Source organism: Prionailurus bengalensis, chromosome B3, assembly GCF_016509475.1.
Source record: "Prionailurus bengalensis isolate Pbe53 chromosome B3, Fcat_Pben_1.1_paternal_pri, whole genome shotgun sequence".
In the NCBI taxonomy this organism is placed as follows: domain Eukaryota; kingdom Metazoa; phylum Chordata; class Mammalia; order Carnivora; family Felidae; genus Prionailurus; species Prionailurus bengalensis.
The window spans coordinates 36485248-36499904 of NC_057355.1; the positions used below are offsets into that span (position 1 = coordinate 36485248).

The 14657-nt window shown below is 38.9% G+C and overlaps 1 protein-coding gene across 2 annotated transcripts in view; it reads right to left on the bottom strand.

The window, feature by feature from the left end:
- The window catches only part of GLCE (glucuronic acid epimerase), a 116539-nt gene that overhangs the window by 68937 nt on the left and 32945 nt on the right, over window positions 1-14657 (bottom strand). Inside the window, exon 1 of one of the 2 annotated variants that reach the window (XM_043554045.1) lies at window positions 8360-8655. The exons of the other annotated variant lie outside the window; for it this stretch is intronic. The gene's annotated coding sequence lies outside the window, so the exon portion shown is untranslated. Of the gene's footprint in view, window positions 1-8359; window positions 8656-14657 lie in introns of those variants that run through there. 2 annotated transcript variants of the gene reach the window in all.

The following is a 14657-nucleotide window of genomic DNA, read 5'->3' on the forward strand; positions in this document are numbered from 1 at the left end:
TCCAGGATGTTTAGTTTGGATTTTACTATCTGTAAAAATCCTCTTGTTAATTCTGGCTATTTTCACATAGAACAAATGACACATTTCTCAGCTCAGTCCTAACATGTAGAATCACTGGGGGATCAATAGCCTAGAAGACAATTCCTCTAGTCAGTGCATCACCTGCAAAGGAGTCTAATCTACCAACAATCACAATCTCACCTAATTGAAGAGTAAATCATGACATGCACTTAATGGCATCATAAAAGAACATTCATTAATTTTTTAAAGAGAATACTGATTTATGGGGCCCCTGGGTGCCTCAGTCAGTTGAGCAACTGACTCTTGATTTCAGTTCAGGTCATGAGATGGAGCCCTTCAACAGGCTCTTCGCTGTATGTGGAGCCTGTTTGAAATTCTCTCTCTCTCTCTCTCTCTCTCTCTCTCTCTCTCTCTCTCTCTCTCTGTCTCTCTCTCTCTGCTTCTCTCTCCCCCTCTGTTTCTTTCCCCTGCTCATGGTCTCTCTCTCCCCCAAAAAAAAACAAAACTAAAAACAACAAATTAATTAATTAATTAATTTTAAAAAAGAATATTGATTTATAGCCAGAGAATTCCAGGGAGGGGAAAAATGGGATTAATTCTACTTCCAATGTATTGAGAACATTCTAAAAATGAGAGAGTAAAACATAATCATTTGTTCCCGCATTTATTATCAGGGAAAATTAATTGTTTTATTTGAATAAGAAGAAGGTGAAGGATATAAATCAAGTGACATAATATTTCAGAATTCTACTCTTCTGCAAGAGTTTTACCTCATCTAATATAGTACTACTGTAAGCTTCCATTATACCATCCATACACATAGCACAAAACATTCAAATGCATCCACTCCAACAATTGGCTTAAATTTAAAAATCTAAGTCAAAAGGTACACCTTTCTGGAAAACACCTTTATTACTATTTACTCTATTTGATTCCTAGGTTTATCTCAGGTGTTATTTTTAAAAATCATATTTTGGCAACTATTTGATTTAAATAAAACTCACTGACTACTTGTTTTAAAGGATACAATTGCTCTCAGTTGTGCTAGTGCATTTAGCAACAATCTTAAAGTATAAAATTTTAAAAATATAAAATCTTAAAGTATAAATTTAACTTTATACTTTATTTTCAAAGAACCAGAGATTTTTTTTAAAAAGCCAATCTCCAACTGCACTAATTTCAAGTGGAAAACAAAAAACTTCTGTGAGGAACAGTGCTTGCCTTAAGGCTTTTTGTTTCCCTGATATTACATTCAATTAGAAGTGAAATGGCCTGCTTCAAGAACTTAGGTTTATTTTCCCCAGAAACACATTTGGAAAAATATATGACTTACATCTGGAACCATATCCTTTCAAACTGAAGCCATTTGTGTGCAGTCACTGTAATAGCTCACTGAGGCCAGTTTAGTTTTAACACCCATTGACACAGTGCCTACTGCAAATCAGTCTGCTTAGTCCTCCATGTAATCTTCTCAGTAAATGTTCAATATACTAAACAAAGGCTGCTTCAGTAATTCAGGTCTGACTTCTAAAGATGCAAATATACCTGTCAAAAGCTTTCGGTAAGTCAGTAAATTTCATCTCTGTGGCATTGCAAGTATTTAAGTCATTCCTATATGTTAATGTCCAAAACCATAGAGGGTTTTCCCCCTCTTCTTAGAAAAATCAACAGAACCTCAGTCATTTTCATTATTGTAGTGTTATACTTCCAGCTCTCTTCAAATTTCCATTTAATAAGTTTTTGCATGTGAACTAAATCCAATAGGACACCACAGTTTCCAAGACACTGAAGCATCAAAAAAAAAAAAAAAAAAAAAAGGCTCACAGAAATCAACATTATCTATTAATACTTTAAAGATTACAGTGCACTGGGGCACCTGGGTGGCTCAGTGCGTTAAGCGGCCGACTTCGGCTCAGGTCATGATCTCAGGGTTTGTGAGTTCAAGCCCCGTGTTAAACTCTATGCAGACAGATCAGAGCCTGGAGCCTGCTTCGGATTCTGTGTCTCCTCTCTCTGCCTCTCCCCTGTTCACGCTTTGTCTCACTGTGTTTCTCAAAAATAAATAAATGTAAAAAAAAATTTTTTAATAAAAAATAAAAATTAAAAAAATAAAAGGTTACAGTGCATTAAACCACGTCTATAAAATAAAAGTAGCTATCACCTACCTAGACCCACATTAATATCGCTCAAACTTAACAGGACAATAGCCATCTCAACTTAAGCAAATGAAATGAATTTTCTAGCCACTGTTCCAAACTTTCTTTTATCAGAAATGAAATTTTGTATAAATATACTTAGGCTACTTGTTTGGAGACATGAAGAGTCATATGGATAAGAAATCATCCATAAGTAATGTTAAATTACCAAAGAATCATGAAGGAATTTTAGTTGGAAAGCTGTGTACTGACATGAAGAAGATGCCCTAAGACCCCATATGACATTTACACTTTGTAGTCCAAACCTGTGTAACAAATATATTTAACCACTTGCCAACAGTTCTGATAACAAGTTCTGTGATGATCAAGTTTAAAATTAATGCTGGTATATGATCTATAAATCTTACATACCTATGCTTACTCCAATCCATCATTACTAGAGTTCCCCATTGCTGCTTTGGGATATTATATAGCACAGAATAACCTTGACCATCACTGAAAAAATTAAGAATTGGCTTTAAAAGTCTTTGAACAATTGGTAAGAATCCCATGGTTTTTCACAAAACTTAGACTAACACTTGGCACATCGTGAGAGCACAACAGGGAGTTGTATATGAAGAAGACAGAGCTCTAGGAGTAGTACACAATCTCTCTCATGATTTTAATTTATTTTTACTCATTTATTTACTTTTCTTTCATTATTTTAAAAAGCTATCCATCCCCAGGAAAGCCATATTGAGAAATTTATTTTAATGTGCTTCTGGGTTGGCAATTCACTATCTATTGATGAATATAGGGCTTAAAACAACAGCTGAGGGGCGCCTGGGTGGCTCAGTCTGTTGAGTGTCCAACTTCAGCTCAGGTCATGGTCTCACAGTTCGTGGGTTCGAGCCCCATGTTGGGCTCTGTGCTGACAGCTCAGAGCCTAGAGCCTGCTTCAGATTCTGTATCTCCCTCTCTTTGTCCCTCCCCCACTCATACTCTGTCTCTGTCTCAAAAATAAACATTAAAAAAATTTTTTTAAAAAACAACAGTTGATTTTTTTTTTTTAATTGGGTAAGTATTTCTGGCTGTTGAAACCAGGGGGGAAAAAAGCAAAAGTGCCAATTTGGATGATGACAGCATTTATAAAGCTATCTTTAGCACTTTGAAGTTTTAACTCAGAAAAGATGGAGTACATGATAATTCTTAAGGCCTTTTAAAAAATTCTTCAGCAGGTATCTGATTAAATCTTAAATTGTCATCTGAGTCTGGATTGATGAACTCAAAATTCCTCACTGCTTCTGGAGTAGAAAGTATCAGAAAAGAGAGAGAAATCAGGTTCCTACCAATGCAAAGGAAAACCGAAGTAAGCCATTGTGAACGGTATCGGTTAAACCCTATTCTAGTGTGGCATGAGGAAAGGACCACAACAAGGGACACTAAGACCTGCTTTCAAAGAACTTACATAAACACGAAATACATGAAGAATCCTTTATAAAGCACTGCTGTATCTGTTTTGCTTGTTTTTTTATAAGTAAACTGCTGTACACATATAGGCAGGGCAGGGAACGTGTCTGGTCTTTTCGCCACAATAGCCCCAATGCCTACTGCAATGCCTGGCACAGTGTAAGAAATCAAAAATTATTTGTTGGACAAATGAAGACTTTCAACAGTTATGTCAATACTGACATTTGGTTTCCTGGACTCTAGTGACCTAGCCCCTTTTGACAGCCAGAATGGCCCTTCAAAGATGTCCTTGCTCCTTTCTCTCCTATCCCCAGCCTAGCTTCCCTTACATGGCAAAAAGGCGTTCAGTTATAATTAAGATTATGGATACTAAGATGGGGAGATTGTCCTAAATTATCCAAGTGGGTCCAATCGAATCAATCACAAGAGTCCTTAAAAGCAGAAGAGAAAGACAAAAGGTGGCATCAGAGAGGTGAGACAGAAGAGGAAAGAGGAAATACCGGAAGTGTGAAACAGAGGTGACCATTGTTGCTGGCTTTGAGAAGAGGGGTAAGAATGCCACAAGCCAAGAAATGAGGGTGATCTTTAGAGGCTGAGAAGGGTCCTCATCCGACAGCCAGCAAGACAACTGGGATGTCAGTCAGCCCAACAACTGCAAGGAAAAGAATCCTACCTCCAGCTCCAGGCTCTGAGCTGTCATCACAAATCCCGAAGTGGAGCTTGAACCCACAAAACATGAGCTCAGGACCTGAGCCAAAGTTGAACATTCAACCAACTGAGCCACCCAGGTGCCCGGAGAGTCCGACTCTTGATTTCAGCTCAAGTCATGATCCCAGGGTCATGGGATCAAGCCCCACTTTGGGCTCTGTGCTGAGCGTGGAGCCTGCTTAAGATTCATATTCATATTCTCTTTCTCTCTCTCTCTCTCTCTCCCCCCTCTGCCCCTTTCCCCCACTCATGCTCTCTGTCTAAAATAAAAAAGTTTTAAGCTATAAAAAAATAACCCCCCTTTAACCTCTACTCTAGCACCCTGTCCTCTTGCCATCACCCTGACACTACTCCAATAAAAGATCTAAAATCTTTAAATGCTTCAATCTGATCAAATCTCCTATTAACTTTTATTCATGCTGCTCATACTTTTCACAATAAAGGAAATATCTTGTTTGAAGGAAGGGATACCTTGAAACAAAATGTGTGGTTCACCAATCACAAATTCTATTTTCTAGTTACAATGTTCAGTCAGCATCCTACCAGAGTACATGACTGCCCCCACTGAATGGTTATAATAAAACTGCAAATTTCACATTCCTTGCAACATGCAGTACCAAGGACATATACCGAACTGTGTTATTAAACAACCAGTATGTCAAATCCTGACTGACTTACCTTCGAAGGAAAAGCCTTTTGTTTTTAAATCTGGAACCATTTCTTTGCCTCTTTATATTTATACACTTGCTCTAAAATATTAAAAAAAAAAAAAAACCCAACCTCATAAACAATCTGTTTAACAGTAATTAGAATTTTATCTAGTTAAAACAACAGCAGAGCGTGCCACAACACAGATGGCAAAAGACTTTCTCCTTGCCTGATCAGTGTCAAAGAACCATTCTCCTATTTCACGATCAGGAAGCATTTTGTTATAGGCTATCGCATTTATAGCACACACGCTAGTGAGTGAAAAGACAGCTTTATTAAGAAAGCCTTTGTTCAGCAGAACTCTTGGCTATTTCTCAATGTAAAGATTTTTCTTACTGCCCAGATAAAACCCAGCCAAATATATGATTAAGGAATCAGAATGGACGGAAGTCTGTACTATTGATTTCATTCTGGTTCCAAGTCCTTAAGCACACTAATTCCTTATGGAACAGGTTCCCAAACTTGGAGCTTTTAAAAATCCCAATGCTCAAGTTATACCCCATACCAATTAACTCAGAACATCTGGGGATGGGGCAGGCATAAGCATTCTAAAAGATCCCTAAGTGGTTCCAGTATGATGATTAGCAGTGTGGCATGGTATGGTGCACCGAACGGAATCAGAGGCCTGGGATCTGGCAGTGGGCCCTGCTATGAGCAAGCTTGGGCACATCAATGACTGGGTAGCCATTTCCTCATCTATAAAAAGGTAAGACTGGGTAACTTATTGCTAATATCAAACATGTTATGAGTCTATGATGAGATTCCTTAGGTCTCTCCTAAAGATTAATAAACTGCCTCAATTTTAAACTCTCCCACCCCCCAACAAATCCAATCCATGATCTGATACTTTTCCCAGCCTGTTAAGAGCTTATTTTTGTAAATAAAGATTATTTTAGAGTAGGGATCAAATTTAGCTCTTCAACTGCTCAGATTCTGATACACCATTATGTCTATCCAGGTCATAACATAGCATATGGACTGGGAATGACTGGGAAGCTTGAATTACCTCAAAACACCACTTGTTATTAGACTTCTTGAATTCCCATTAAGTTATATACACGTATTCTGGTTTTCCTAAATAGCATTCCTGGTTTTGTTTAGGTCACAGAGGTGTAACAGGATTTTAACTTTTCACTGATGTTAGCTCATTTCAAAGAAGGAAAGCATCAAGGACACTGGCCGGAAACATGGGTTGGGAGAACTGCTGAGGAGTGGCTGTTGCTGGACAGTCTCAAGCAGAGTTCCCGCCTTCAGCCAGACCTCTTACAAATGTACGCCACCAGTGATGAGGCTGCTTGAGAAAAGACTGATCCACTCAACATGTCAAGCACTTCATAGAACGAGGGTTTGGGGACTGGGTGGCAGACTTCTAAAACGGTCCTCCAACGATCCCTGCACTCGTGGTACTCACACAATTGTATAATTACCTGTTCCTCTGAGTGTGGTCTGGGCCTAGCGACTTCCTTCGAAAGAACAGAATATGGCAAAAATGATGGGCTATAACTTCTGTGATTAGGTTAAAAATGATGTCCTTCTTGCTAGTATTCTCTTCTGCTGGCACTCTTTCTTGCCCTCTTCCTTTCCTGCTCTGAGGGATACTCAACAGTAAGATCCATGTGACGAGGGACCAAGGGAGGCCTCTGACCAACAGCCTAAGGAGAAAATGAATCCTGCCAATAACCACGTGAGTGAGCTAGGAAGTAAACTTTTAGATGAGACTGCAGGCCCAGTCAACACACCAATTGTAGCCTTCTAAGAGACCCACCTAAGCCATTCCTATATTCTTGACCCACAGTGAGATAGTACATGTGGTTGTGAGCTGCTAAGTTTTGAGGCAATTTATTATGCAGCAATAGACAGGAAATACAGGCACAGAGCAACGAACACAAACACTGTACTGAAGGAACTAAGGGTTGAATAATGAGTAGGACCAAGGTATCAACAACCTAGTAATGGATAAGGGACACGTAAGTAAGCGTGATAAAGTGTGTTAAACACTCTGACAGAAGTAAAAATATGCAGGGTACAGTAAGGACATAAGAAAGGGTTTGTTTTTGGAAGGGCACAGGCAATGAAGTTCTTTAAAACAGGAATGTGAGTTGTAAGCATGAAATATAATGGTCAGTTTGAGAAACTACATGTAATCTGTTAAATCTGGAACATAGAGGGAAGAGATGATTAATAGTCCTCCAACTTCAAAAATGTGCAAGCATTTATAGGTAGCATAAGACTCAAAGAGGTCTCTAGTATTGTATGCTAAATTTATACTAGTAAACTCTCAACCTCCACTAGATTACAGAACACCATTATGGAATATCACTAATTATGAATAAATGATCCATGCTCTAAGACAGGACTTGGCCAGGGCCAATCCTTCCATCCGTATACTAGATCCCCATTCCCTTCCACCTATACAAGGAAACTGCTCCAGCAATGACCTCTTCTCTCTACTGCATTGTCAAATATTCCCTCTCTACTGGATCATTCCCATCCCATATTTAAAAACAAAAATAAACCCGCTCCCTTAACTCTACATGCCATGTGTACATAGCTCCCCCTTTATGATAAAATTCAAAAGTGTTGCCAATACTCACCCTCTCATCTCCTTTTGAATCCCTGTCAACCAAGCTTCTTTCTCCACCTATTTGTCGAACTTGCCCTTAATAAAGTCTATAATGACTCCCACACTGCTAATACAATGATTAAGTCTCAGTCTTCCTCTTATGTGTGGCCAACAGCTGATACAAACAATAACTCCTCCCATAAGAAACATGGCTCCCAGGGCACCCCACTGTCCTGGTTTTCATCTTTCACATTATCTTTTGCTAGTTCCTCATTTCTCTATTCTCTATCTTCTGAATACATAATGTTCTAGACTTGTCCTTGGACCTCTTTTATGTAACTTATAATAAGAAATATATGCTCCATTTCTGGCACAAAGCTCCTAAAACTCCTGGAATTTTGGAATTTTCTAAGAGACAATAACAATAAGGACATCTTTTGTTGTGTTAATGAGATGACTTTTATAAAGCACCTAAAGAAGGGAGTTGGTTACTAGGAGAACCAACCACGAAATCTGAGGGTTGGAACTGCAGTCCCACCCACCTGCCATCTGGGAAAACAAGGGCAAGGGGCTGGAGGCTGAGTCAATCACTAACAGCCAATGATTTAATCAATTGTGCCTATGTAATGAAGCCTCCATAAAACATACAATAGGAAGGGTTTTAAGAGAGCTTCCAGGTTGGTGAACACATGAACATCTGCAAAGAGTGGGGTGCTCCTCGAGGGCACAGAAGCTCTGTACCCTTTCTTCATACCTTGCCTTATGCATTTCCTTCCATCCAGCAGTTTCTGAGTTATATCCTTTTATAATAAACCGGTAATCTGTAAGTAAAGTGTTTAAGTTCTGTTAGTCACTCTAGCATAAATTAACCAAACTCAAGAAGTGGGGAGGGGTCACTGGGAACATCTGATTTGTAGCTGGTGGGTCAGAATCACAGGTTAGCAACCTGGACTTGGAATTGGCATCTCAAAGGAGGACTGAGCCTTTAACCTGTGGAATCTGATGCTATCTCCAGACAGAATTGACTTGTAGGATATCCAGCTGACACCCAAGAATTGCTTGGTGTGGGGAAAAAACCCACACTCTGGAACTGAGTACAGAATAGTATAGTACTTCTATCTACATTCACTCCCTAAGTGGTCTCCTCCAGTCTGAAGACTTTAAATACTACCTATAAACTGATGACTCCCCCAATTATTTACTGATAAAGGATTATTCTTTCTCCATAATTGTCCTCTAATACATCTAAACTTTCTACTCAACATTTTTAATTGGACATTTAATATGCCTTTCTTAGTATGTTCAAAACCAACTCCTGGGGTGCCTGGGTGGCTCAGTAGGTTGTGTCCAATTTTGGCTCGGGTCATGATCTCACAGTCCGTGAGTTGAAGCCCCGCATCGGGCTCTGTGCTGACAGCTTGCAGCCTGGAGCCTGCTTCGGATTCTGTGTCTCCCTCTCTCTCTGCCCCTCTCCCACTCACACTCTGTCTCTGTCTCTCTCTCTCTCTCAAAAATAAATAAACATAAAAAATAAAAAATAGGGGAGCCTGGGTAGCTCAGTCGGTTGAGCGTCCAACTTCGGCTCAGGTCATGATCTCACAGTTCGTGAGTTCGAGCCCCGCGTTGGGCTCTGGTGCTGACGGCTCAGAACCTGGAGCCTGCTTCAGATTCTGTGTCCCCCTTTCTCTCCGCCACTCCCCTGCTTGTGCTCTGTCTCTATCTTTAAAAAATGAATAAACATAAAAAATATGTATAAAAATTAAAAAAATAAAAAGTAAACCAAACTCCTAATTAACCTCACCACCATCCAACCCACAAACTTGCTCCTCTTCCACAGTCTTCCACCTTAGTAAATGATAACTATAAGCTTTTACTAGCTCAGGCCAAACATCTACTGTTAGCCCTGCTTTCTCTCTCCCTTTTAGTTCTTATCCATCAGCTGAGTTCTTATCCAAAAACTGTTGGCTTCTCTTTTAAAATAGAATCATAAATTAAACAAACAAACAAACAAACAAACCATTTTTCACCATCTCCACTGCTACGAAGCACACACAAATTATTGCAACAGTCTCCTAAATGATTTATTTCTGCCTCAAGCCATCCACTTGCCTACCAGTGGTGATCCTTTCCAATCCCCATGCCTCCCAACATTCCCCCTCCCCTTTCCACCCTTTATTGTTCTCTATAGTACTTATTGCTATCTGCCATCCTATGTATTTCATCTGTTATCTTCTGTCTCCCTTCACTAGAATGTAAGCTCCACAAGAACAGGAATTTCTGTAATGTTGTACACTGTTTAGAACAGTGCCTGACAATAGTAGGCATTGTATTAATATTTTTGTTTGATGAATGACTGAACCAACCAAGGGGATTCTCTCACAGATCCATTCTAATATAGGGAAATAATCTCAATAATTTCAAAGGTACCAAAATATTACATTCATATTTCAATCATTGTGATGTAAGTTCTGGCAGTTTTAACTCCCTAATTATATTCATATTGGGCTCCCATTAGTTTGCATTCCCCTGGATGCATACTAATTATGTGGGGAAGAGAAGTGCAGAATGATCTTCAACAACAAGGAGAACCCAGATTGATTTTTAAAACTAATTTTCCAGGGGCGCCTGGGTGGCTCAATCAGTTGAGCATCTAACTTCAGCTCAGGTCATGATCTCGCGGTCTGTGAGTTCGAGCCCCCCGTGGGGCCCTGTGCTGACAGCCCAGGGCCTAGAGCCTGCTTTGGATTCTGTGTGTGTCTCTCTCTCTCTCTGCCCCTCCTCCACTCATGCTCTGTCTCTCTCTCTCTCTCTCTCTCTCCCTCAAAAATAAAAAAACATTAAAAAAATTTTTTAATAGAACTAATTTTCCATAGATAATCAAAGTGTAGGATTGCAAAGTGTAGGATTAGAGGAGACGTTAGGTAAAAATTTCAAATTTTACTAGTACCAACAAAAACTACTTTAAGGTTTTATAAATTTTTTCATAAGTAATGTATAACCTTTGCCTAATATAATACCACATGTTTTCCATCTGTACTCCAACCTATATTTTCCTTTTTCTAAACTATCTGTGGTAAAATAAATAAATAAACAAATAAACTATTTAGATGAAACTAGACTTACAGATTCTCAAAGATAAGAACAGGACTTGACTGAGCTAAAATAATATATTATTACACTTGTATTTGTATAATGTTTTACACATTTTCCAAAATGCCTTCACACCTCTATGATGATCTTCATACTGATATGTACAATAAGCAAGCAGATATTAGCTCACTCTCCCCTACCTCCCACATACTTAAACATACCATACAGATGGAAAATTTTGAGTTTTAATGAGATTAACTGACTTGCTCAGGGGCACAAAGCTATTTAAGTGGTTCAACCTGGACTGTAACCAAGTTCTTTCAAATCCAAGTCTACTGTTTTCTATCACAACATATTACCTCACCCAGTGATTAAAGAAAGGTACCACTGCCTAAGTCTACAAAACTTGACTGTAAAAGCGTCTTCCTTCAGGATTGGGCATTTTCACATTCCAACCTATTATAAAATGCTTTGCAGATGACACAAATGTGCAAACATTCCTACAGGGAAAAAAAGGAGAAAAAGCCCAAGAACCAATAAAAATCAAGTAAAGAAAACTCAGTCTCCAAAGCAGTAGTAAGATGAGATTAATATTCTCTGCACACAAGATCAAGGTTTTCGAACAGTTCAACTATCAAACAGATACTTAATACCACTCAGCCAGAGGTAGATGTTTAACAGGGGCCATTCCAGGTAAAAATCACTTATTACGGCTAGAACTCATAGTAGGTCCCTATCTGAATAACCCTGGAAATCTGGAATGAAAATAAGAAGAATGAATTCTTTTTGCCCTTCTCCCCTACAGCTTAACTCAGGTTTAGATCAACAAGTGCTTCCATGACTCATTTCATCTGGACTTCTTCCTGGTTTCCTCTAATATTTAAGATGAGGAGAGAGAGGAATTCCTTTATCATTCCAGCTGTACCCTAAAGCAATTCAAAAGTGGGTCAAGAGTAGAACTCAAAAAAGAGTACATTCCGTGTGAGATTAAATGTTTTGTTCTTCCCATCACCAGAACCTAACTGTGTGTCTCTGACCCATATTAAAAGTTCTTCTAGGGAACACCTGGTAGCTCAGTCGGCTGGGCATCTGACTCTTGATTTCGGCTCAGGTCATGATCTCACTGTATTTGAAATCGAGCCTTGCATCAGGCTCTGCACTGAAAGCACGGGCACTGCTTGGGATATTCTCTCTCTCTCTCTCTCTCTCTCTCTCTCTCTCTCTCTCTTCCTTCCTCCCTCCCTCCCTCCCTCCCTCCCTCCTTCCCTCTCTCTACCACTCCTCTGTTCATGCTCTCTCTCAAAATAAATAAATAAACATTAAAAAAAAAAAAGTTCTCCTAGTAGAAATCTAGATTCATTTCTGAAGCCAAGTCAGGCATACTCGGGCCTCTCAAACTACAAATATGCCTGCAAGCTCAGTAGGCAGTAGCACACAGGAATTAACAGAACCTGGCCTAGGTAGGGAGAGCCACTCCTTTCTACAACCAGGACAGACTAACCTAAAAATAGGTAAGAATTAACCACACACGGTTTGGTTCTATGAAAGAATATTTGCTACCACAGATACTCTCCTTTCTTCCATTTCAGCCAATACCTAGGGACTGACATGTCACATCAGACTTTATTTCCAGTTCCTTCAAGAAAGTAATGGCTGGTGAGAAGTTAAAATAATTTAACTATGTAGGTTTAAAAAAAAAAAAAAGTTAAAACTACTCTAAAAGAAATATGTAATATAGTTACTAGTGATTTGGGACCTACACCCTAAGTAATGAAAACGATCTTTGGTCTGGATTATCCCTTGCAAAGCCTGAAATAGAGTAAGACAAGCTAGGTACCTAGAGCACAATATTTAAGGAGGCAATGGGAAGTGGAGTACTGGTACCTGAGAGTGAGTGCCTCCTTAAATTTTGTATTAAAGGTGCCCCTTTATACTGTGAGATATATACACATATATCTACTGTGAGATATTCACTCATTCATTCATTCAAGGCACAGTGGAATATTCTGCGGCTTTTACAAACACCCCAGCAGAATTTAAAGTCTGAAGTCCTGATCACATTTATCATGACTATCTTCTGAATAGAATAAGAAAAGGAGAGGCTTGACATTTTGCACATATTCTGAAATGCAATTGCCTTAGAAAAAGGAAAAGTTTATAGTGTAAATGGAAAAGTTCAGTGTTTACAGAGAGATTTCCAATTTGAACATGAAGGACAGGGATTATTCTTCTGCCTAAACAACTAGAACCTAGACAAAATATGGAAAACAACTGTTTTCAAGCACTGAACAAAGGCAACACAAGACTGTGATCCCAGACTACTGCTCTAAAAGGGCAATAAATGAGAGAAACCTCTAGCTTTCTGCCTGGAGGTAATTTCCAGGCAATGGTAGAGAGGAGGATAACCCCAAAAGAATCCAGCACTACTGCTGAGTTTAAAAGACACAGATCAAAGTTTGAAGAGGCCAAGGCGGCTAGAATTTTGTGTGGCAGTACCAACTAGCTGAAAGGAGAGATCTACACAAAGAAAGAGATCCAAGAAACTGCATAGGGAACCTAGTGGGTCTTTGGCTGAATACAATTTGTACATGTAGAACGTGAAATCCCAAGAGGTCAGGCAAAAAACAGAATCAACCTAGGGAAAGAAAATTACTAGGAAGCTGTTAGATAAAAAATTGCCAGAACTCACAAAGGGCCAGGAATTGTTAAAGTTCCCCCTCTGCAAAGTGGAGAAATCTTGTGGAACACAGAAGTCAACAATGACCCTAGAAGGGCCATGCCTTAGAAGTGAGGTTAAAATAGTCCTACGGTAAAGGCAAGTCTGGGTTTGCCCCGAAACTGTTTATAAACAAGCCATGAAAAGACCAAACTTACCTGCAAGTAACTTAGCAGTTTACCATAAAAATTCCAACATTCTTTAATGTAATACAACAAAATCCAGGAAACAACACAAAACAATGATGATCACACCAATCAAAACCTATTATATAACATACAGCATTAAAATTAGGTTTACAAATAAGCAATAAAATGTGACCCATGAACTAGAAAACAATTGTCAGCATTAACAGAATCAGAAATGAAAGAGACGATCAAATTAGGAGATGAAGATCTTAGAGCAACTATAATATACTTGCTCAACAACATAATAGAAAATCTGAATATAATGAGGAGATAAGGAAATCTATAAAAATTAATCAAATGTAACTATTGGAGATGAAAAATACAATGTCTGAAATAAAAATGTCATTGGGAGGGATTTATAGTAGATTAGCCACTGCAAAAGAAAAGATTAGTATTTAAACCTGAAGACCAGAGAATAAAACTGCTCAAAAAAGAGGGAATGAAGATATGCCCCCCCCCCCAGGAACAGATCAGCAGTCTATCATATGTTTAACCTGAAGCCTGAAAACAAAAGAGGTGTAGCTATGTTGGAAAAGATAATGGCTGAGAAATTTGCAGTTTGTTGAATTCCTCAAACTCACAGTTCCAAGAAGTCCAAGGAATCCCATATAGGATAAACACAAACACACATTCACACATACACATAAAGCATATCATAAGCCAATTACTGAAAACAGTGACAAAAAGTCTTAAAAGCAGCTAGAAAATAAAAGGCACACTACATACAATGGAACAAAGAGAAGAATCACCACAATACTCAGAAGGTATGCAAGCCAGAAGACAATAAAATCTTTAAAGAACAAAAAGATAAAAACAAGGCAACCTAGTACACAGAAGAGTTAACTCAGCAAGCTCAAGACTGTTATCCTTAGAAAACATTCACTAGCTAATACAGGTGGTTCACTGTGCCTACAGTGTTCGTGCAAACAATATGATCTATGCTAAACGCCTGCTTTCCTTCTGGGAGTCTGGTATTTTGGTGCATGCTAGGCAGAGGGTGCTTATGTGACCAAACTCTCAATAAAAACCTTGGACACTGAGTCCCTAATGGGTTTCTC